At 37.1% G+C, this 26155-nt stretch overlaps 1 protein-coding gene across 1 annotated transcript in view; it reads left to right on the plus strand.

Moving 5' to 3' along the window:
* Nucleotides 1-26155, plus strand: part of B3GALT1 (beta-1,3-galactosyltransferase 1) — a 286049-nt gene that overhangs the window by 257809 nt on the left and 2085 nt on the right. The gene's annotated exons all lie outside the window — the stretch shown is intronic.

Raw genomic sequence — 26155 nt, forward strand, 5'->3', positions numbered from 1 at the left:
ATTATTATTGTGGCAAGCACAAAAGAGGAAATAAAACCAACAGTTTCTATTTGGATTGATGTTGGTCTGGAACACAAGGGGGGGGGGTCACTTATTGTTCCTATAGGTAAGCCTTCCCCTCCACCTATATCACCTCTGTGCTGGCTTGGAAACCTGAGATGAATACAGTAGGTATCAATTTAATTGTTGGGCAAATGTTTAGCTTAGTAGGGCTAAGATCTAATTTTCAGTAAGTCGCCAAATTTTCTTGCCAAGGCCCCCAGGCAGAACACTCTATTATTTTACTATCTGAGTAGTTAGGGTTTTTTCTGTTCATTTCTACTTTTTATTTTTCATTGTTGTGGGTGTTCTGCCTTTTTCTGGTAAAGACTCTCGTTACCCGATTAGACCAATTTATTAGTATTTTGCAATTGCATAAATATTGTGCTAAATTGTATTTGGTGGGTATTTATTCTAATTTACTTGGGGGAACAAGGCGCCCCATTTTGTAAATTGTCTTGGTGTTGGCAGCATTATAATAGGTGGAGTGAAGGGGTTAATTATTTCCGGTGTAATGAAGAAAAATAGTAAATGTTTACCATTTCACCACCAGAACCAAGTCACGTGCACTCTTGCAGTTGGGACAAATTGGAGCATTTCGGAGTGGCAGCCTTTTGTATGGACTCTTCTAAATTGTCCTTCTTGAAATTTTCCAATTGAAAATTACTTATTCATCCAGATTAAACTGGAAATAACAATACTGACTTACAGTTTGTATTGATTCTAATATGATAGAGCTTACATGATTATTTAGTAAAGTAAGAATCCAGAGTGAATTTCAAATTAACCCCTTCAGGACCGGCCTGTTTTTGCGATGTTTGTACGTTAAGGACCAGAGCAGTTTTAACACTTTTGTGGTGTTTGTGTTTAGCTGTAATTTTCCGCTCTCTCATTTACGGTTCCCATACAAGTTATATATTGTTTTTTTCACGACAAGAAGGGCTTTCTTTACATACCAGTATATATATTATGTCATATATTGTATTTAAAAAAAATAATAAAATATGGTGAAAAATAAAAAAAAAAACATGTTTTTGGACTTTTACTTGAAAAATCTTTTACTTATCTACAAAAGCTAATGAAAAAAACTGCTAAATAGATTCAAAATGTTGTCCCGAGTTTAAAAACACCCAGTGTTTACATGCTTTATTGCTTTTTTTTGCAAGTTATAGGCCTATAAATACAAGTAGGAAATTGCTGTTTCAATATATATATATTTTAAATGTATCAATAGTGACATTGTTACACCGTTATCTGTCATAAATCCCCGAAACACACCTAACATGTACATATTTTTTAAAGTAGACAACCCAGGGTATTCAAAATGGGGTATGTCCAGTTTTTTTTAGTAGCCACCTAGTCACAAACACTGGCCAAAGTTAGCATTTATATTTGTTTGTGTGTTAAAAATGCAAAAAACGCTAACTTTGGCCGGTGTTTGTGACTAAGTGGCTACTAAAAAAAGCTGAACATACCCCATTTGCAATACCTTGGGTTGTCTTCTTTCGCAAATGGTATGCCATCATGGGGCTAATTCTCATTCCTTGGCTACCATACGCTCTCAAAGGCAACCTAACCAATCTGACAAATTTCAATAAAAAAAAAAAAGTAAAATCAAGCCTTATATTTGACCCTGTAACTTTCACAAACACTATAAAACCTCTACATGTGGGGTACTGTTATACTCAGGAGACTTCGCTGAACACAAATATTAGTGTATCAGAACAGTAAAATATATCACAGCAATAATATCCTCAGTGAAAGAGCTGTTTGTGTGTGAAAAATGCAAAAAACTTCACTTTCACTGACAATATCATCGCTGTGATATGTTTTACTGTTTTGAAACACTAATATTTGTGTTCAGCGAAGTCTCCCGAGTAAAACAGTACCCCCATGTACAGGATTTAGGGTGTCATAGAAAGTTACAGGGTTAAACACAGTGCTAGCAAATTAAATTATCTGGACTTTGGGCCTGGGTTGGCAGGCAGGTCCCTCAAATTGCAATCATTAAAATTACTTAATTAGGTAAAAATATTGCATAAATATGCACGTAGAATTTTAATATATATACATATTTATATATTTGACGTCTACGTGTATATTTATGAAATTATTTATGTAATTATGTATGTGGACATATGTATATTTCGTATTATTTTTATTTATTTATTTATACATAGATATATATATCATTACATTCTAAGTATATTTTGATATAAATATATATATATCAATATCAAAATACTGTTAGAATAAAACTGAATATATATATATAATTTTTTTTTAATTATTAAAAATTATTTTTATTTTTTGTTATTTATTTTTATTAACATATTATTTGTATTTTATAATAATATATATATACCATATATATAGTTATTATATATATTGTATATATTCGTGTGTAATTTAAATATAAGTGTATTTTTATAATTATATACGTATATATAAATATAAAAATACACTTAGTGTGACATTATATATATGATATATATATATATTATATATAGGTATATATAGATATAATACATGTATATATAGCATATATATACACATATTATTTTTTTTTTTTTTACACAGATTTTTTTTTTTACACTTTATTTTGGATTTTTCACTTGCAGGGAGACTGCCTGTCAGCACAGACAGTCCCCCTGCAGGCAGACACATGGACACCTATTGCGGTCATGTGATCGAGTGATCACATGGCCGTGGGGTCCTGATCTGCCGAAGGGGGACTGCCTGGGCAGACAGGCAACCCCCCTGGACCGGGTGGAGCACTGATCGCCGCCGTGGGACCGACGGCGATCAGGTAAGTAGCCCAAAACCGTTATGACGGTTCAGGACCGTCAGCGGTCCAAACGCACGTTTTACCGCTGACGGTCCTGAACCGTCAGCGGTCGTTAAGGGGTTAAAGACCAGAGTAGCTTAACTGAAAGCATAGCTGACTTAGATTGTTTTTTCCAGTTTGGCTATATTAACCTTAAATCTGAACTTCACTTTGAGTTCACTTTGAATTACCCTGTTAAAGGAACACTATAGTCACCTAAATTACTTTAGCTAAATAAAGCAGTTTTAGTGTATAGATCATTCCCCTTCAATTTCACTGCTCAATTCACTGTCATTTAGGAGTTAAATCACTTTGTTTCTGTTTATGCAGCCCTAGCCACACCTCCCCTGGCTTCGATTGACAGCCTGCATGAAAAAAAAAACTGGTTTCACTTTCAAACAGATATAATTTACCAAAAATAATTGTATCTCAATCTCTAAATTGAACTTTAATCACATACAGGAGGCTCTTGCAGGGTCTAGCAAGCTATTAACATAGCAGGGGACAAGAAAATCATAATTAAACAGAACTTGCAATAAAGAAAGCCTAAATAGGGCTCTCTTTACAGGAAGTGTTTATGGAAGGCTGTGCAAGTCACATGCAGGGAGGTGTGACTAGGGTTCATAAACAAAGGGATTTAACTCCTAAATGGCAGAGGATTGAGGAGTGAGGCTGCATGGGGCATGTCCTATACACCAAAACTGCTTCATTAAGCTAAAGTTGTTCAGGTGACTATAGTGTCCCTTTAATGTCTCTAGCATCCAGGGTTATATTTACTCCCTCCTGCTGGTCACTTAAATCTGGCGCCCCCCGGGCCGGTGCGCCCTAGGCCCTGTCTTTATATATATATATATATATATATATATATATATATATATATATTGTTACTGATTTACAGTAATTAGACTAATTCAGTGTGGATTGACCATATCATGTGAATATACTGATACATATAACACTTTTTTTGATCCTTTCTAGAGATGCAACCACATTGTGACATTTACTAATTATATTGTTTCTATTTATTCTCTATGAATGTAGCTATTTTACTGATACTATTTATCTGCAATTTGTGCCTTGACACTCCCTTGTCTGAGTTGGGTTATTTGACAAATCGTTAGTAGAAATGGAGAATCTCATGAAAAATTGTTTAATAATCGTTGCATGTGATTCTCAATGTTCTATTAATGGTCGATTTTCTAGAGAAGGAGCATAAGAAAGGGCTATGTAATTCAAATTGTGTTTGTAAAAATGTACTGTTCCTGAAAATACAGGCATCACAAGGACATATGTTACATCCTTGCATTCTCTGCTTGTGTTTAAGTGCCCATCTATTGAGGAGTCAAGCTCTTTCTAATAGCAGTTGTATTGATCAGAATGCAGTAATGTGTGTACATAGAGATTCTGGGTTAACTCTGATTCTCCAGAGTGAGGGCATAGATTACACCACAGTGTTTTTTAGAGTTATATACAATGGATAATGAAAGAAAATGGCCCCGAACTAATTAGAACAGGAATACAATTGCAAACCATGCAGTTACATTTGTACTATGTTATCCCTTAGGCAACAACTGCAAGTTCCTACGGAGAGATTGCTTTCTAACCTAGTTTTACATTCTCCAATCAACCACCAGTATTGAAACCGTAGAGCAGAAGCATTTTAATTACACATAGGGAATTGGCCAAGAAAGATTGGTTCTCGGCATAATCACTGGCATGGCACATTTGTATCTCCAAACTTTCTTTCAAGGTCACACAAAGTTCATCCAAACTACTGGAGCATCCCGAGACTGAAAAAGAAGGCAGAATCCGCCTTCCACAAAATTGAAGCAACTAGTACCTTAATTACCATTACTATCATACATCTCAAGCCCTATTCAACCTCATTGCATCAATCTGAGCCACCTCAGCCTAACCTCTCCTTCCATTTATTTTCCCTGGTTGTTATGCTGCATTAATTAGATGGCAAAATTAATTTATTGTTGGTACTATTTGCACAATGACCTTATGGCCGTGTGACTATGACCTTATGACCATATCTCTACATGACCTTACTCTTTTAGTAAATAGACTTAAGTTCTCACCTGAAACATAAGTTAGTTCATTATTTGTTGTCTCCAAATTTATCAAGAAAATGGCAATTTATTTAGAAATGTGTTCCCTGTTTGAACTATTTGTCATTTAATTTGCTCTTATGATTGGAGTACATGAAACATGACCAAGCCCTGGCCTAACCTCTAGATCAGATAGGCAAACATTGACACGCCAAATGCTGTGAACTACATCTCTTATAATGCTCTTACAACCATAATGCTGGCAAAGCTGGTTCTCATGATAAATGTTAATACAAAAGAATTATTTAAAAGTAATAAAATTTACCTTAGATATTTATATACATTTCTTATACTATGTATATACAACCGTCTAATGAACTAAAATTTACCAAAACGCTAGAAATCAGAATCATCTCCAGACAGGTAAATATAATGTAATATACTATTATCATCAAATATAGAAATAAAAGTACAGAGTCACAGCGTGTTACCCAAATAGATACCAAAACACTCAAACACCCGTGTGGTAACCTCTCTATCCACACTAAAAATCACAGAAAATCATATACATACAGTGGGTGGAATGATTCGGTTCAGGGTAAAAGATGGTAGTATTGAGGTAGGTGGAATAACTGTGGAGATAAAAGTATACAAGCACCTAGTGCAATATTGTACTGTATGGTAATAATTCAGCGTGCAGTATATAATTCAGTACTCACAAGGAGGGAGCCAATTGGAAATGGCTCAGTCCAAACGCCTGTGGGATAGTTAGAAGGGATCCCACTCCCTTGCCAAAGTGCAGGTAGTGCTCCGCAGATCTCAAAAAGGAATGTCCACACCAATATAGAATTGGGGACTAAGTCCTTTTATTGATAAAGTAAAAAAGTGGATATGCAACAAAGTAAAATGAGAAAAAAAAAAAAAAAAAACAACAACAAACTTGATAAAATCCACTGGAATCATGGTAAAGTGAATAAGTCCTACTGTGGGATAAGAATGATGATTGCAAAACGCGTTTCGCCCAAGTCCTGGGCTTCCTCAGTTGCTAAGGGTGTCTTTCGGATGCTCTGCTTATGTACCCATTTCAGGGGATGCTTGTTTCCGTATTCGCGCCGGTATCCCCATTTCCGGTCGCATGTTCATGACGCACTTCCGGTCCGCGGTCTTGCTGTTGGAACGCATATGCGTTCCAAATCGTCAACAACTTTATTGTTCCTCGTTAAGTCCAATAAACATAGGGGATATCTAATCAAGTGTCCACTTAGTGTAATACATAAAGAAGAAAAGGGTTAGCGATCTTCATAAATATAACATGTGAGTGACTAAAAAATACATGGATAAAATCAGTGATAGAATAAATGGCAATAGGGAAAAGAGTATGTTTGTTAAAAGAATAATTAGCAAGTGTCATCTTTCATAAATAGAGCATTTAAAAAATACATAAATAAGATAGATAATATTGTGGGAAACTTGTAATAAATACATAAATAAGAGTAAATAATTTTATGGAGAACTTTTAACAGGAAAAAAAGAGTATATTGTTAAATGAATAACTACTACATATCTTTTGAAGATAATATCTGGCCTCTTGTTTGTATTTGATATTGATAATATCTGGCCTCTTGTTCGTATTTGATATTGATAAGGTCTTTAAATTCCATAATCATATGGTTAGTTAACTAAATGACGGCTATAAGGTGCAAATGTAAATAGTGTGATTCCTAAACAGAATCTAAGACATATTTAAAAAATGTAAAAACAATGCATGTAGGTATGAACATATATCCAGCGATTATAAAAAATAAATAAATACGTAAAATATAGGTTTCAGAACGTCCCAATGTATCTAACTAGTGATGCTACTAGCAGAATTTGGGATAAAATTTTTTATAAAAAATGACATATTTCGAAATCTGCATTGAGGCCGTTGGGTATGAGGGTATTAAAATTATAAATAAATCTCATCTCTTCTTTATCTAGTTTATTAATGTAGTTGCCTCCCCTCCAGTCCTTTTAAACTAATTTTATTGCACAAAAGAGTAGTCCTATGGGGTCCTGGTTATGTTGGGTTTTAAAATGTTGAGAAACAGAATGCGTTTCAAGACCTTTTTTAATATTGCGGACATGTTCCGCAATCCGTACATTTAGGGGCCGTATGGTTCTTCCTATGTAAAGGAGATTGCAGGGGCATTTTAGGATGTAAATAACTCCTTTCGAATGGCATGTGAGGTGGTCTTTGATTTTGTACGATTGACCTATTATTGTACTTATATCTGTAAGGTGTCTTTTTTTGTTTTTAGTAGCTCTACATGGTAGGCACTCTCCACACCCGTAAAACCCTGTCAGGTTATTAATAAAGTGCTTAGGTTTTGTAGTTTCTAAATTACTTCTAACCAGCGCATTTTTCAAGTTGCTAGTACCTCTAAAAATCATTCTTGGTTTGGGAGGTAAAATGTCCTTAAGTATGGGGTCGTCCTTTAGAATGTGCCAATGTTTATTGATGGCTTTTTGTACTTTTCTGGTGTTTCCATTATATTTGCTAATAAAAGGAACTTCATTGGAATTGTGTGTCACTATTTTAGATTTATATTTTAAAAGCTGGCTTCTTTCCAGGAGTCTAACTTCTTCCATAAGTTGTCTTATTCCATAAGTTTTTGACGATTTGGAACGCATATGCGTTCCAACAGCAAGACCGCGGACCGGAAGTGCGTCATGAACATGCGACCGGAAATGGGGATACCGGCGCGAATACAGAAACAAGCATCCCCTGAAATGGGTACATAAGCAGAGCATCCGAAAGACACCCTTAGCAACTGAGGAAGCCCAGGACTTGGGCGAAACGCGTTTTGCAATCATCATTCTTATCCCACAGTAGGACTTTGTAACGCTCAATTGTTGATAAGATGGAAACAACTGCAGATTTCTGAGTTTGATAACGTTTATTACTTTAAATAAAAAAGATAATCAAATTGAACTGTCTCTTTAATTCCTGGCAGGTTATAACCAGCAGCGGTGTTTGAAGTTGTTTTAGGATAAGGTAATTTTAACACAACCAGCGAGAAGTTCCAAATTAGGATGCAGATAATTAATAAGTAGGTGATGGAAACAAGATTATGAGTTGATGTGGAGCAGATAGCGAACCACTTAGATTTAGGATTGTTATATATTAAGGTTGAGCCAATCTGGTTTACTTAACTTATGAAGGAGTGATAATCCAAATTGGTGATGGAGATTCCAGAGAGAAATCGAGGTTGCAGCAGGCGAGAGAATATCCAAAAACAGTCCGAGGTCGTAGGAGAGGAGAAGGAGGGTAAATGATTAAACAGTCCGGGTCCGATACACAGTAGAAGCAATTATTCAGTTTGAAGTTCGCGGGAGCTTTCGAGTTGATCGAGCACTGTGGTGTTGACGCGGACTCTCTATGAACCCTGGGAACGACCACGTCATAGGAGGGGGAGTGGCCGCGCTCCGAGAACCCGGAAGTCCACGGTTAGCGAATGCCGGAAGGTCTGACAGAACCCCCCTCATAAGAAGCAGCCACCGGATGCTGTCAACGAGGTCTGGATGGGTAGCGAGCATGGTACGCGTTGATAAGTCGACGAGCGTGCACCGCGGAGGACGACACCCATGAGTCTTCGTCAACTCCGTAGCCCTTCCACCGGACAAGATATTGTAAGGAACCACGATGGATTCGTGAGTCGAGAATCCTCTGAACCTCGTATTCCTCTTCACCTTGTACCAGAATGGGATCAGGAGTGGTATGAACATCCCTCATGAAAGGGTCGGAGTGGTGTGGTTTAAGCAACGACACATGGAAGACCGGATGCAGCTTCATGGTAGGTGGAAGTTTCAATCTAACCACGTTTTCGTTGATGAGTGACAATATACAAAAAGGGCCAAGGAAGAGTGAACTTAGTTTCTTTGAGGGACGGTTGGTAACAATGTTTTTTGAAGAGAGCCATACTAGATCACCAACCTTGTAAGTAGGGGAAGGTCGTCTACCAGTATCGAAAAACTTTTTCTGAGCAGATGATGCATTTTTAAGGTTATCACGTAACCTGAGGAAGAGGGCAGACATGAACGAGTTATGGTTGGAGACGTATGGATTAGAAGAAGGAAGTCCTTGATCGGGGAATGAAGAAGGATGGAATCCAAAATTTGAGAAGAATGGAGTCATTTTGCTACTAGAGTGTACCGAGTTGTTGTATGAGAACTCTGCCATTGGTAACCACGTGATCCAATCATCTTGTAAATGAGAGCAATAACATCGCAAGTATTGTTCAAGACATTGGTTAACTCTCTCTGTTTGTCCGTTGGTTTGAGGATGATAGGCTGAAGATAATTTACGTTGAATGTTGAGGGAGGAACACATCTCATTCCAGAATTTGGAGGTGAACTGTGTTCCTCTGTCTGATATGATTTCTTCAGGAAGACCATGAAGTTTCACGATGTTGTTGATGAATACTTTTGCAAGTTCAGATGAAGAGGGTAATTTCTTTAAAGGAATAAAATGGGACATCTTGGTGAAACGGTCTACCACTACCAGAATGGTGGTATGATGTTGCGAAGGAGGGAGTTCTACCAAGAAATCCATTGAGATGGACTGCCAAGGTCTTTCTGGAACAGGTAGGCTCAGTAATTGACCGAATGGTGGATGATGGTCAGATTTTGATCTCAGACAGGTTGGACAGTTTTTGACATAAGATTCTATGGTTCTGTCCTGGCGAGGCCACCAGTAATATCTTTTAGACAGCTCCAGTGTTTTTCTTGTACCAGGATGACCAGCCAGAGGGGAATCATGAATCAAGGAGAGTATTTTATTCCTAAACAAGGGAGGAATGTATAACCTGTCTTTGAAGTAGTACAAACCGTCCTTTTTTGATAGATTGCCTTGTTTGGGAAGTTCAAGATCTTCTTCTTTGAGATGTTTAATATCATCAGTTAATGACGAAATAATACCTATGATTTTAGGAGGTTGAGTTTCGTTTACAGGAAGATCTTGGTGAATTCTGGACAGGGCATCTGCCTTTTTATTTCTGGATCCAGGTCTGTAGATGATTTGAAAATTGAAACGGGAAAAGAAAAGATTCCAGCGTACTTGTCTGGCAGAGAGTGTTTTGTTGGAATGAAGATATTCAAGGTTCCTATGGTCGGTATAAACAATTACAGGAGTGCGTGTGTCTTCAAGTATGTGACGCCAGTTTTCGAATGCAGCTTTAATACTTAATAATTCTTTTTCTCCTACAGGATAATTTCGTTCAGCAGGAGACAAGGATCGTGAAAAAAAAGCTACTGGATGGAGAGGATCTTGAGGCGTTTGGTGTTGAGAGAGGACAGCCCCGATAGCTGTATCAGAAGCATCCGTTTCCATGACGTAGAGAAAAGCAGGATTAGGTAGTTGAAGAATGGGTGCACTTGTGAATCTCCGTTTTAATTCATCAAAGGCTGCTTGAGCCTCTTCGTTCCAAGCAAAGGACCGTTTACTGCTATTGAGCAGGTTGAGGGGATGAGCAACCTTGGAGTAGTTTTTAATGAACTTCCTATAGAAGTTGGCAAATCCCAGAAAACGTTGTAAGTCTTTAGTATTAGTAGGAGTAGACCAGTTGACAATGCAATCTATTTTGGAGGTATCCATACTTATTGAATGAGGGGAGATAACATATCCCAAAAAAGTGATTTCATTGACTTCAAATATACATTTTTCTGGTTTTGCGTATAATTTGTGTGTTCTTAATCTGGATAATACCCATCTCACGTGTTTTCTGTGTTCTTCAAGGTTGTTGGAGTAGATGAGAATATCATCTAAGTAAATGATGACACAAACGTCTAGGAGATCTCGGAAGATATCGTTAATGAAATGCTGAAAGGTTGCAGGGGCGTTACATAGCCCGAAGGGCATGACAAGATATTCGTAAAGACCATATCGGGTTCTGAACGCCGTTTTCCATTCATCATTGGCTTTGATTCTAACAAGGTTATATGCCCCACGAAGGTCAAGTTTAGTGTAGATGGTAGCTGTTCTTAATCTTTCAATCAACTCATTGATCAGGGGAAGAGGGTAACGATTCTTGATAGTTATTTTATTTAAAGACCTGTAATCGATGATTGGCCGAATAGTCTGGTCCTTGTTTCTTACAAAAAACATGCTGGAAGCGGCTGGTGAACAGGAAGGTCTAATGAACCCCTTCCGGAGGTTTTCATCTAGGTATTCCTTGAGGGTTTTTAGCTCTGATTCAGAGAGGGGATAAATATGTCCAAAAGGGATAGGAGCACCAGGAACAAGGTCAATCGGACAATCATAGGGTCGATGAGGAGGAAGTGTCTCTGCTTCCTTTTTACTGAACACATCAGCGAACTCCAAATAGCTGGAAGGTATAGTGGATTCCCTAGTAACATGCAAAATGGGGATGTGTTGTAGACATGTTTTCTGGCAATATGCAGAGTTAAACGTGAGAGAGAAAGGAGCCCAGGTAATAAGTGGGTTGTGAGTCCGTAACCAGTCTATCCCTAATATTATAGGATAAAGAGGAGAATTTATGACATCAAAAACAAGAAATTCAGAATGGACATAATTAGTAGTAGTCCTTAAAGGGACAGTTTCAAGGCGAATGGGCCCCGAGGAGATTAAGGAGCCATCAATAACTCTGACAGAGACGGAATTACGTTTTTGAACACAAGGAATTTTATTTTTTGTAACAAAGGATGAGTCCAGGAACACCCCATTAGCACCGGAATCAATAATGGCCTTAGTCGTAATTCTTTCTTTGTCCCACTGTAATATGAGAGAGACAGAGGAGAAATGAGAGGTTGGTTTAGAAGGAAGTACACTCATTATAGTCGTGGTAGAACCATGCTTACCGCCTCTTGGACGTTTCAATAGGGGACAGTCTGGGACCACATGTTCTTGCGAAGCACAGTACATGCAGAGGTTCAGTTGTCTTCTTCTGGTTCTCTCTTCTGGAGTAAGAGGACTTCTCACAACCCCTATTTCCATAGGTTCAGCGGGAGTTATAGGTTTCTCCGGTGCCTTTGAAGAGGTGAAGGGTTTTTTCCATAGAGAGCTAGTGAGTGATTTCTCAGCTTTTCTTTCCCTAAGTCTTCTGTCGATACTGATTGACAGTTGAATAAGTGTATTTAGTGTAGTAGGTAGTTCAGTTCTGGAGAGCTCATCTTTGACAGCTTCAGATAACCCAATACGGAACTGGTTACGTAGAGTTATGTCATTCCACTGAGTTTCAGGTGCCCATCGTTTGAATTCAGCAATGTAATCTTCAACAGGCCGGTTTCTTTGCTGCAGTGTTCTAATGGTTAAATCTGCAGTCGCTTGTTTGTTTGGGTCTTCGTAAAGGAGAGACATGGCTTCAAAGAATTCATCCAGAGAATCCAATATGGGATCATCATTCTCAAGAAAGGAATGAGCCCAGGCCATGGGTTCACCTCTCAAAAATGAAATAACAGAACAAACTTTAGATCTTTCTGTGGGATATGATCGGGGTTTTAATGCAATCAACAACTTGCAGGAATTGATGAACTCTCGGTATTGGGACCTGTCTCCAGAGAATTTTTCGGGGTTGGAGACAGCAGGGTCACTAGCCGAGTGTGTAACTGTGTGAGGAGTATGGGTTTGCAAGTCCCTTACATAAGTAAGGATTCTTTCATTGGTGATCTGTAGATCTTGCATGCCTTGAGTGAGAGTATCCACCCTTTGGTTTAATCTGGTGATTTCAGAAGTGAGATCTGCTGTATCCATTAATTAGGCTCGATCAATCTGTAACGCTCAATTGTTGATAAGATGGAAACAACTGCAGATTTCTGAGTTTGATAACGTTTATTACTTTAAATAAAAAAGATAATCAAATTGAACTGTCTCTTTAATTCCTGGCAGGTTATAACCAGCAGCGGTGTTTGAAGTTGTTTTAGGATAAGGTAATTTTAACACAACCAGCGAGAAGTTCCAAATTAGGATGCAGATAATTAATAAGTAGGTGATGGAAACAAGATTATGAGTTGATGTGGAGCAGATAGCGAACCACTTAGATTTAGGATTGTTATATATTAAGGTTGAGCCAATCTGGTTTACTTAACTTATGAAGGAGTGATAATCCAAATTGGTGATGGAGATTCCAGAGAGAAATCGAGGTTGCAGCAGGCGAGAGAATATCCAAAAACAGTCCGAGGTCGTAGGAGAGGAGAAGGAGGGTAAATGATTAAACAGTCCGGGTCCGATACACAGTAGAAGCAATTATTCAGTTTGAAGTTCGCGGGAGCTTTCGAGTTGATCGAGCACTGTGGTGTTGACGCGGACTCTCTATGAACCCTGGGAACGACCACGTCATAGGAGGGGGAGTGGCCGCGCTCCGAGAACCCGGAAGTCCACGGTTAGCGAATGCCGGAAGGTCTGACAGACTTATTCACTTTACCACGATTCCAGTGGATTTTATCAAGTTTGTTGTTGTTTTTTTTTTTGTTTTTTTGTTTTCTCATTTTACTTTGTTGCATATCCACTTTTTTACTTTATCAATAAAAGGACTTAGTCCCCAATTCTATATTGGTGTGGACATTCCTTTTTGAGATCTGCGGAGCACTACCTGCACTTTGGAAGGGAGTGGGATCCCTTCTAACTATCCCACAGGCGTTTGGACTGAGCCATTTCCAATTGGCTCCCTCCTTGTGAGTACTGAATTATATACTGCACGCTGAATTATTACCATACAGTACAATATTGCACTAGGTGCTTGTATACTTTTATCTCCACAGTTATTCCACCTACCTCAATACTACCATCTTTTACCCTGAACCGAATCATTCCACCCACTGTATGTATATTATCATCAAATAACTGTTCTACCTTAATATATTTCTCGTTTAAAGGCACACTCCAGACCCTTAAAGCACTTCAGCTTGCAAGTCTGTAATTGGACAGCTACCTTCTGAGCTGAGTCTGAGTTACAAGGGGATGACTTGCAAATGCTCCAGACATGAGAACTGCAGCTTTTATAAGCTGACTAGAGATATACCCACAATAATAAAATGCACAATTAAATGCATGCATGTTTTCATTGGTGGTTTATCTACTAACTTGTTAAGCAAAACAAAATGTTTTCTAGTGGAGTGTACCTTTAACACCTTGAAGGCTTTTCCTTATGAAAGACTGCACCTGTCTACTCGTATTGCATTTCAATCCACAACACTATAGGGTCCTAATGGAAGCATACAGCTCTGTTCATGCATTTATCATTCATAATGTGTGCTTCAATGAAATTCTGACCCCAGCAGCAAGTTCAGTGAGGTTTAACTGCTTCTGTGTGGTTTGTGGTTGACAAGTCTGTCTGGAAGTTCCGTGTGTATATTCCCAGTGAAACATATGTTTGTATGGTCTTGTATGAAAAATGAAGAAGCACAAAGAATATAGACATGATGCTCAAAACGCAAGGGAGCATAAACTAATATTAGAACATATGGCAACTCATCTCCTTTTCCCTTTGGGCACAGAATATTTTCCAAAGTTGCAAACTGTCCCAAATTTGTGTGGACTGTCCCATGTTTTGAGCAATTGTCTCAGCAAAAATGAGTTCCAGACATTTTACACAGCTGCCCCAAAGCCCACAGGGCTCAATTTTCCTGTGCGTGTCAGTTTGTCTGTGTGTGTGTGTGTCTGTGTCAGTGTGTGCATACTGTGTGTGTATCTGTATTTGCCACAAAGTGTCTCTGGATTTTTTTTTCTCCAAATGTTGCCAACTAATTTCCTAGACCAGTGATAACTAATCTTGCTATACCAGATGTTTCAATATTCCATTTCTTATGATGCTTAACTAGACCTCCAGCTTTCTGTGCATCATGGGAAATATAACTCACAAACCGACGATGTGCTAAGGGTATCCATCTCAGTCTTCAATACCCCGTATAACTACACAATCAGGAACATGGCATTGTATAGGGGAATCATTAAGAAGCAGAAGAACTGTGCAGCGTGGTTTAGCTTTGTATGGGTACCTGCTGCTTGAGGGATAATTTAGCTGCTATGAATGTGAAGATGCTGTTAGCTGAAATAAAGCAATCATGGCATAAATCTCTCTTTGGCAAGGAAATAGCTCTATATTTGTGTTATTTATGTCTTGTGTGTAGACACTGCCAGTGCTGCTAAGGTGTATTGGATGGATATATAATAAAAAATAACTGGGCAGGGCAGATACAATGACACTACTAAAGTAGCCAAATAGTCACAGCACTTAAGGCCAGTCACCCTAACAATTCACATGTTCAAACAATAGCATCCTGGATTAGTTTTAAATAATAATAATAATAATAATAATATTTTAGAAATATATACCTTGTGCATATATTATAATACATATTACAGGTGGTCCTCATTTTACAACCTACCTGTTTTACGACGGCTCGCACTTACGACCAGCTCTCTAGCATTGGGGGGTAAGTGCGAGCCGTCGTGGGGATTAGAGGGATTCCCTGCTCTGGTAATAATTGGAGTAATAAAAGCGCTAAAATATGGGCATTTTGAAAGACCAAAAAATGGGTAAAAGGTCCTCTGAGTATATAGTAATTATCCTTGTGAACAATACTTTATAGTAAATAACTGTTAATATGCTGCTACACACTTTAGTGTCTACACCAAAGGGGACAATCCCCTAAACACACAGCAAGATATAAGTAAATAGAATAAATATTTAACACATATTAAAAGAGAAACATATAAAAAAAATATTGCACATAGAGATGGGTATCCCTGCCCCTTACTAGAGATTGGTGGTGGACATATGTTTCTCACCACCAATCTCTAGTAAGGGGCAGTGATAACCATCTCTATGTGCAATATTCTTAATATGTTTCTCACCACCAATCTCTATAAGGGGCAGTGATACCCATCTCTATGTGCAATATTTTTATATGTGTTAAATCAATTGTAGATTAATTTACTCTTCAGCTTTAGATTTTATACTGACTACTATATATAAGATACATTTGTAACAGTATTACACTATCTTGCTTTTTTCTCTCTTGTTTTACATGCTTATGAAAACTGAGACATCAGTCTAAGTATTTACTTTTGCGCTCACCCTTTTCTATTTACTTATATCTTGCCGTGTGTTTAGGGAATTGTCCCCGAACATAGACAAGCACACCAGAGCAGGAAATCCCTCAACTCTTTACTTACCAACCAATTCGTTCTTATGACCTGGTCAGTAAGTGAGGAGTACTTCTATACAAATATGTACAAAGCCTTCAGACAACAAAATAGCAAAGCGGGCAAAAAAAAGTAATTGCGCTTTAGTAGTGAATGGTTCTGACATAATACATAATAATCTGATGAACACCCTGTCCTCCAGTTACAAAGAATGCTAACAGAACCTTAGACTAAAAGGATTAACGCACAATATTAGTTAAACTCCAGTTATGCATCTAAATCATACGTCAGGAGAAACAACTCATTAGTGAATGGGCAATTATGCCTCTTTAAGTTGTAGTGCTTAGCAAGTGGACAAGACTATATAACAATATGTAGAACTCTATACCGAGCTGTCCATTTTTACTTAATTATTACTGCATGCACAGGAATTTTATTTTCCGTAGATTTTTTTAAAGTTTTGCCAATCAGATAAAATGTAATGTGAAATTTATTATTCCTCTTCCTTCAAAGCACTAATATTGCACATACATTCAAAGGATATATTAAGTCATGAAGGATTTAAAAGGAAGATGTCACTTTCCAGGATTCTCAATATTATGTTTACTTATCCCATACATTTAATGGATATGCATTTTTGAGGTATGAAAAATAAAATTAAATGTAAAAAAAAAATCAAAACTGCTCTATCCTGGAACTGAAAACCTCCATCTTGGTTCCCTGTCAATCATTGTTGTAAACTCTGCCCTTTGCACCTGAAAGTAATTGTTGACAGAACATAGTGATGAGGAGACAACAAAACAATAAAGGTTAAAATGGTTAACTTAAGTTTTAGGCGATTTTCAATGTTTTAGTCAATAGTGCAATTTCCAGAGAAGTGACAGTTCCCCTTTAACTTATTGTTCAGAATACAATCGTATAAAATTCTTCTTCTTTATATATTTTTTTTTTTTTACTGTGGATAATCTTTTCATTTCCCCGGAGAAGGTGCATGCTATTTGAGCTATTTCTCAAAAAAATTGGCAATGAATTTTATCCTCACACATTTCTCTAATCGTCTTTACAATTCTGGCATGGAGAGTAAAAATCCTTAATGCATTTTTTATCTTTTTTTTATATATATGTGAACTTTGTCATATTTGTATTGATAAATGTTGTGATAAAGCATGCAATGACAAAAAAAGCGTGTCAAGAAAAATATTCTGACAGCTTTTACTTTGATAACTTGGGTGGAAGATGGACTTTCATCTCAGTGATTTTGAGGACTGCATGTTATAAATATCACAAGAAAAAAAGAAAATAGTCAGCTTTCGAGTTTCAAAGAATCTGCATATTAAAAGCCAAGCTATTCAGGCCCATTCAGCAGTAAATGGGCCAATACTTGGGAAATAGGTTTTTAAAAGCTCTACTATTTTCAACTCAGAATAAATAATTAAAAAAAAAAACATAATAGGATCCAAAAAAAACAGGAACAGAAGTATTCATTTTCTTTTTTTAATTATGCAAAATTGACAAAAGTATCCACAACATGTGGTATTGAATGCTCATGTATAACAACATCTGGGTATATATCGTGGGACTTAAGAAGGAAATTGGATTTTGTTTTCAGAGTAAGTACGATGTTAGATTTTTCATTTTACAAAGTATGCATGTTTCCAAAAGCCCGATTCATTTAATTTTAGTTTACACTTGGTACCTTGGGAAGGCTTATTGCTAGCTCTATAGACCATCATAATTTTACTGATAAGTAGAAACAAATTCTACTACTTTTCCTCTGTGTTTAGAATCTGTAGTGTAAAACAAATAATGTTAAAGTAGAAACAGATGGTGGCATTCGTAGCAGAAGCACATTTAGAGATGTTCGAGTAGGAGAACAAATTTCCAACGCAAATAGGAAAAAAAAAATCAAGACTGTAATAAATGGATATAAAGATAAAATAGTAATTATATGCTTACACCGTATTGATCAAAGTCCCTGCATTGTCCTACCCATACTCTATTGTTTCATATTTCTTATGCACGTTTTGGGATTTTTTAACTGTAAATTTTAAATTCACTTTGGATTCACCTTGAATTCTCACTTTATTAAATAATCCCGTAAAAGTGAATTAATAGTCATGGAAAACAACAGAATATTCCTACATATTTTTCCTAACACCGAAATCTGGTGTCTCTCTTGTCCGGTACAATTACAGTCATTTAAAGCAAAGGGGTTGGTATGGTGCCTGGGTTGTCCATAAGATATATATGTAACAATAAGAAGAGAAACAAAGATAGGAACCAATAGTGTAGTAGGTTAATATGTCTTGGTGAGGGATGGGGTAAGTAAAATGTGCACTCACACTTTTATAGAGCTTCAATCCAGCTCCAACTTAAATGCCTGGGCGGAATGATCCCCAACTCGGGATATAGTGCACCACTGGTATAGCAGACAATCCTTGTTGTAGTGAATATTCTCAATGATATATAGAAGTAAAACAGAATAAAATAATATAACGTAATATTTCACACTTAGAATTCCAAAATAGGAGTGTAAAAACATATTAAAAACCAACTTACATGGAGCTTAAAATATGGTTTGCTCAATCCAGAAGGCGTAGGTGGTATATATCCCCACAAAGGATATGTAGATGAGGAATCAAGCAGCTAGGTGATTAGGTCCTATTAAGAAACAATAGATAAATTAATTGGGGGCAAAATAATTTAGTCTTTGTTTCTGGAGACATTCATGAACTACTAAATTTTTGGTTTATTATGATGTCTGCATAACTCATGTTGGCCTCATTTTTTTTATAGCATTTTTATCATTATGTATACTCAGAGCTGCATCATGCTTTTTTAAGTGAGACAGTTCCATCAAAGTTAATTGTGCGAAGAAGACACTCTGAAAGAAAGGCCACAAATAAGCAAATAAAAACTTTGAAAGAGTCACAGAGTGTAATACTTAGTACACCAGCCAGTAGCATCAAAAGTTGTGTGTTGCTATCAGACGCCATAATCTTGAGCTCCTCCGGAGTTACCCTTAACCCGCCTGAGACTAGCGAAATTTACCCCAATCCAGCCTGAAAACCCACAGCAACAGAACCAACAAGCAAAGCTGAGTCGGCTGATGCCTTTTTTCCAGCCTCAAAAGCAAACTAAGCGGCGCCGCCGAGTTGAGGCCTACAGCCCGCTGGCAGCCACAGACCTCGAGGCCCTCCTGTGGAGTAACTTCACAGACCACCCAGGAGCGGAGTTGCCGACACACGAACCGGGTATGGGCCGCAGATCGCAGAAACCCGCTGCAGGGTCTGATAATAGAGACATAGGGACTATGCTGCATCGGACGGCGCCACATAAACCTCCACCGGAGGACCAACAGAGCGAGACCGACATCGGGCCGGACAGACAGGAACCAGAGGCAGCACCAGCCCCTCTGACACTGCCACTCCCACCCACGGATACCACCGATGACTCCGCGCCAACCACAAAGGGCGACTTAAAAATTCTCCTTGCCAACATCCACAAACATCTGGAAGCAGACTCTGCTAAGCTCAAAACAGTGCTGCAAGAGGTCAGAGAGAAGGTGGGAACAGTGGAGGATGGCGTGGCAGCGGCACACACCACATTTAATGTTCTGCAGGGCACCGTCCACCAACTGCAACAGAACCAGAGAACCCTTATGGGAAGGCTTGCGGTCATGGAAGACCGACAACGCCGCACGCATATAAAAATCAGGGGGATCCCCGCAGCAGTAACTGCAGAGGAACTGCCTCACTACATGAGGCGCCTCTTAGCTACAATACTATAGCCAACCGCAGCACGCAAGCTGACAGTTGATAGCATATACTGCATTCCTACAACAGCTCACACTAAATCTAACGTGACTCAAGACGTTATTCTACGCTGCATCACGGTCCAAGAAAAGATACAGATAATGCAAGCCATAAAGGATAAAACACCACTTGACTTTGAAAACTCAACACTGTCCTTCTACCAGGACTTATCAAGGGCTACCCTGCTGTGGAGAAAATCCTGTGGACCCGTCACCACCCAACTACGCGCAGCAGGCCTGCCATACAGGTGGGGGATGGGCAACTCCATTGTGGTCGTGAGAGCTGGTACCACGCATGTCCTGCACACCATGGACAAAGCCGAACCCTTCCTACAACAACTGGGCATACCTACCTTACCATCAGCTCCGGGGCCAACTGCAAGATCCTGGGACCCAGCCACGATAACACCCTTTGTCCCACGCACCAGAGAAACGCCACCACTGGACACATGAAGAGCCGAATTTAGAATGCCCGGATATCGAAGATCCTCCCTCCGGCGAAATAACAGGGACTCTGATAAAACCATACGAGACTGGCTCACACCAATTTTCCTTTTTGTGTTTTTCTTTAACCTCTATTCCCTCTCCCTAAAAGTTCTGCTTTGTTTTGTTAACACTAACTCCAATGAGACCTACATCTAAACCTGTACCACAGCCTCCAACCTGGCCACCCGACAGGAACCGAAAGGCATTACCCCACGTACAAGAGATTAGCAACCTAGAATCACCCACACCTTGAAGGGCACATGCCAGACCACTCAGGCCAAATTGTGTCACTCCTCCCCACCCCCCCACAGCCTCCTTCGAGTAGGGGACTTTCACCCACCCGCACCTGCACTCACCGGGTTACGCCAAACACAAGGCCACCATGGTAGGCTTATTTCCACTATATATGGTGGGCACGGGTGGAGTAGTTACCCCTGAGCCTTAGCGCAGCGAGGTGGGAAATTAAAAAAAATAGGCGCATAGCCATCACTGATACATATTAAGCATTAGAGAACCTATAAGGGCCCGATGGGCTTAAGTGAAGCGGTACTCCTTACCATGGGGGGCAGTGGGAGAGAGACAGTGTTAAGCCTCAGTAAGGTGGTTAGAGCTGTATTTGGCATAAAGTAAACTACTCTCCATCAGTGCAATTTACTTGTTCCTGGGCATTATTGTATCACATTAGTAACCCTTGCAGCTATAAACCCTTACATTCGTATATCTTGTATCTGATCCAACAACTACACAATTGTTATTGCCTGCCAGTTTACTATTATTCTAGTATATAAAAACCAAAAAATAACTTCAGTACTTTTTGACATACAATGTCCATCCATTACGTAATTTATGTTATTGCTGTTTTGTTTCTTCCTAACTGTATTTTTATTTCTGTACTGCAAAAATAAATAATGTCAAAAGATAGAAAATCAAAAAAAGAAAAAAAAAGAAAGGTGTGTGTTGCATTGCTTGTTTGGGTGGGTAGCAAGAAAGAAACCATTACTCAAAATGTTCATATAGAAGTATACTTTTAGTTTATCTGAAAACATGATAAATGTCCCTGCTTCAGTATATAAATAAATGTTTTGTGATTGAGAGAGAATACATATGGTTGTTTTTTTTGCCAAACTCGCAACACAATGTTACGTTAAAATAACTGGTTATTACTTTCAGTCCATTAAAATAAAATATAATAAAGATGAAAAATGTGTATCATTTATAATTCAGTGATATTAGAGTACTGATCATAGTTTGAAAGTTTAGTAAACTTCAGGAATATGAACTGTTCATATTACATAACAAGCAAAAGAACAGATATATTTTTTTTTTATTTTCTTACTTATGATGGTATTGTGTCCGTACTGATGCATCTTCATAGGTTTGAACCTCTATTGTTTAGAATTAAAAAAAAAAACATACTATTATGTAATCATAGACAAAAAGGAATGATTGCACAAGACAAAAACTATTTAAAAGAATATAATGCAGATGTCAATCATCTAGAAAGAATAATTTCAATCAGTATGGCATACAAATATCACAGAATGATTTTTTTAAGCATTTTTTAATGGCTCATTACTTAGATATTTTAATATTATCAACCTACCTGTCTTGAAACTCAATGTTCTACTTTCACAGCTATCGTCTGTGCTAATTAATGTCAATCCTCTTCTAAAGAAAAACTGTCATATAATTCTGTTTTTATATATATATATATTACTTAAACAGCTAGTGGTGGTGGTAACTGGAGAAACAGCTGGTAAAATGTATGAAAAAAAACAACTCATTTGAGAAATTCTTTTTAATTTTAATACAATAGAAATTATTTTTTTCCAATTCTGCTAATTTTATCTTCTTACTTCTAGAATATCGTAACCATAACTCGCTGTGTACCAAATAAAACCTGGTGTATTTTTTTTTCAGTGAACACTATACATTATTTTTTTGAAATGAAAGGAAACATCAACTTTTTTAATTCAATTGTCATCATTTTTTCAATATGAGAAATGCAGCAAAGAAAAAAACCAACAACCTTTTCTGGCATGTGTCTAAATATGATGCAATCATAACATAACATATTTAGAATATCTTCAACAATTTAACAATTAATAACATTGTGAATGATAAAAGAAAATGTTAGATGTATGAAAAGAAGGAAACACGTTAATATGAGTGAAAAGTAAAGAACAGGTGTAAAGGAGAAAAGAGAGAGATATAAATGGATGAGATTTTTATGTAAACCAGAATAGAGAATAAGATCCAGTCGCTAATCTAGGGCTACCTTTAAATCTCTCTTATATAATTAGCAAACAGTACTAATTTAGTATTAATTTTGGCAATTTATAAAGATGTCTCCTATATTAAAGGCAGTGGCATACCTTACAACATTCAATGTAACTGTCCCAAAGTGTGGACAATGGTGGGGTAAAGCATCCAGGTATGTGTACACTGACAGTGATGATGTCCGGTGCTCAAATCAGGTGCTACTAACCACCATAAGACTCCAATAGTATGATGTTGAGAGGCACTTTGCATATGATGAAAACTAATTTATTCAGCAGAAAAGCTACAAGATAAAATGTTTCAGTCTAGGAGGCCTTAATCACATCTATTGTACACAATATGCAGATGAACTGAAATTCCCCATGGATTAGCCAGTTGTGCATGAATTACAAAGATAAGGCATGCAATTTATATACCAAACAGGCAATTATGGAAAACTTTACACTATTATTTTATAGTATTATTTTCTCATATAGTAATAGTAAGTGATAGCTTGGATAAAATAATCCCCATGGATAGCTCCATGCTATTGAATGCATCCTCACTTTTTGGGAGATACAGTAACATACAGGAGATCACGATTTTTATCACAGTGACTTATCTTGCTATTGCTAGATTGTCCAGAAGGCATATCTAATCTACTATGCATGAAATAGAATTGTAATCTCTTAAAGTGACAGTACATTGTATATGCACCAATGGTAAAAGTAATGAGGGCAATGAATATCACATATGCTTTTCGAATGATAAAAGTAAATGTTTATCTATACCTCACTTTTCCCACACATGTACTTCCTCTTAAATGTTGCTGGGGTAGCTGAACCTTCTTCCTGTCAGAGATGCTCAGTTACTATTTTATTTTTTGATGGGTGAAGCCAATTCTCTGATCCCCTCTTTTTGGAGGCAAACCAACACTCTCAAATTTGAGCAGTGGATTACAAAAGTTGAGAGTTGCCCGCGCCTTGGAGAAAATCCACTGGTCCTCCTTGAGGAAATGAGACAAGTATCTGAAAGCCTTGGCTGTATTATTTTGCTTCCATTAAGTTATAGGAGTGAGGAGGTCTCACCCAATTCCTCTAAATTTACTTCTGGGAACAATGTGTTGCCCACCTGTGTTCAGGTCCCAAATTGTCTAATTATATATCGACACATGACCATTTTACCATTACTACATTAACTCTTTATTTTATGTTAAATAAATAAATAAAAAAAATACACAAATGTTTCAATAGTCATACTTTAGGTTAGATTTGATAAGTGTCATTTGCCAAGTACACCAGATCAACAGTACCTACTGGCCCAGAATACCTTTTAATTGTTTATGTTTCTACAACAATTTGGTACAAAGCAATTGAATTTGTTTTTTTTTATTTTTTTTATTTGCACAAACAAAACATTTTGGAAGAAAGTGGAGAGAAAAGCATTGGAGGCTCTTACAATGAAAAATATTATGGTTCAATGTAAGTCAGAATAAGATGGCAGTTATAGATGAAACAAAATAGATTAGGGAAACATGACTGTCAATCTCTCTCTGCTAAAACAATCTCGTTGTTAGTATTCTTTTTGAACAGTGTACATGAATTTGGAAAAATGTAATTAAGCATAATAATAATCTTTTAAATCATATAACTATAAAACATGTCACTAACAATAATACCTGCAACATGTTTCAATTGTTTCCCCTGTGTATTGAATCTACAATCATATCTTAAAGCACTTGGAAAAGAAAGTTGTTAAGCAAACATTTTCTAGATCTCTGGGAACCGTTACACTATTGATGTAAAAAAGCGCAATAGATCAATACTCTATATTACCCTATATTCATGAATGTGAAGTGTTATTTTAAATTCAATCCATTCTTCTCTCCCTTGAGACTGGAAGTGATATGCAGTGCTTTGTGTTTTCACAATAAATAACACTATGAGCATAACTAACACTCCAGCAAGAAAAACCATAGCATTGTGCATCTGGTGGGTTGGAAGGACAATAAATAACTGTGGTATATATTAGCAACAAGCCAAATTTATGAATATAGGTTATGCTAGAGATGTAGTTGGACAGCTTCACAAAATACAGATATATATAACACAGATATAAATGGATGGACTCACAGACATCTAAATGGATAGATAGATAGACAGACAGATAGATTAGATGATCGACATGTTAACATATAGATAAAGATAGAGACAGAGAGAGACAGATAGATAGCTAGATTAGATGATAGAGATGTTAAGATATAGATAGATTAACAGACTACTCTGATGATAGATAGGTCAATAGATAGCCATGATAAGATATAGATAAAGATAGATATAGAGAGAGAGACAGATAGATAGATTGATGGATTAGATGATCAAGATGTTACGATATAGATAGATAACAGGCTACTCTGATGATAGATAGATAGATAGATAGATAGATAGATTAGATGATCCACATGTTAAGATATAGATAGATTATAAGACTACTCTGATGATAGATAGATTAGTTGATAGCCATGATAAGATATAGATAAAGAGAGAGAGAGAGAGAGATAGAGAGATAGATTGATGGATTAGATGGTCGAGATGTTAAGATATAGATAGATTATAAGACTACTCTGATGATAGATAGATTAGTTGATAGCCATGATAAGATATAGATAAAGAGAGAGAGAGAGAGAGATAGAGAGATAGATTGATGGATTAGATGGTCGAGATGTTAAGATATAGATAGATAACAGACTACTCTGATGATAGATAGATAGATAGATAGATAGATAGATAGAGAGATAGAGAGATTGATCGATTAGATGACCATGGTGTTAAGATATAGATAGATTAACAGACTACTCTGATGATCGATAGATAGATATATAGATTAGATGATATCCATGATAAGATATATAGAGAGATTAGCTGTCACTACATACTGATTTGAATCTTTGTGTTTGTGTTCTCATTGCTGTAAGATAGTCATATTTATATAGACAGAAAAAGTGCAATTATTAATTTTCAGTCACATCTTGGATTTTTACATAATACAGATTAAGGAAAGGCACACTAATAAAATACATTTCTGAATTCTACAAGGCTACTTAAAATCACCTATCTCTGCGATATACAGGGATTCAGTTGCACCATATTACTATAATCTCAGATTTTTTTTTTTATCTTTTTTAATATTTTTTTATTAGGTATTATTATACATTTTTCATACAGTAACAACTTTGGTTATAGCATGTATATGCATATATAATAAATTAATTTTAAAAAACAAGGTGCACATAAATTCTGCAGTTATTCACAAAGTGTTGTGAGCTTGTCTTATATTATAAAAATGAGATCCAAAATGTAAACGGTAAACAAATGTTATGAGATCAAGTCACACGTTTCCTGGCTTCTTTTCTCATTGGTCCCATAATATAATCAGTTGTGATACCATATGAGACCATATGGATAGTTTGTTTCAATGTCCACTGCATGTTTTGTGATCGGCACACTCACTAGACTCATCAAGGCAGATTCTAT

The sequence above is a fragment of the Pelobates fuscus genome, chromosome 8, assembly GCF_036172605.1.
Source record: "Pelobates fuscus isolate aPelFus1 chromosome 8, aPelFus1.pri, whole genome shotgun sequence".
In the NCBI taxonomy this organism is placed as follows: Eukaryota; Metazoa; Chordata; class Amphibia; order Anura; family Pelobatidae; genus Pelobates; species Pelobates fuscus.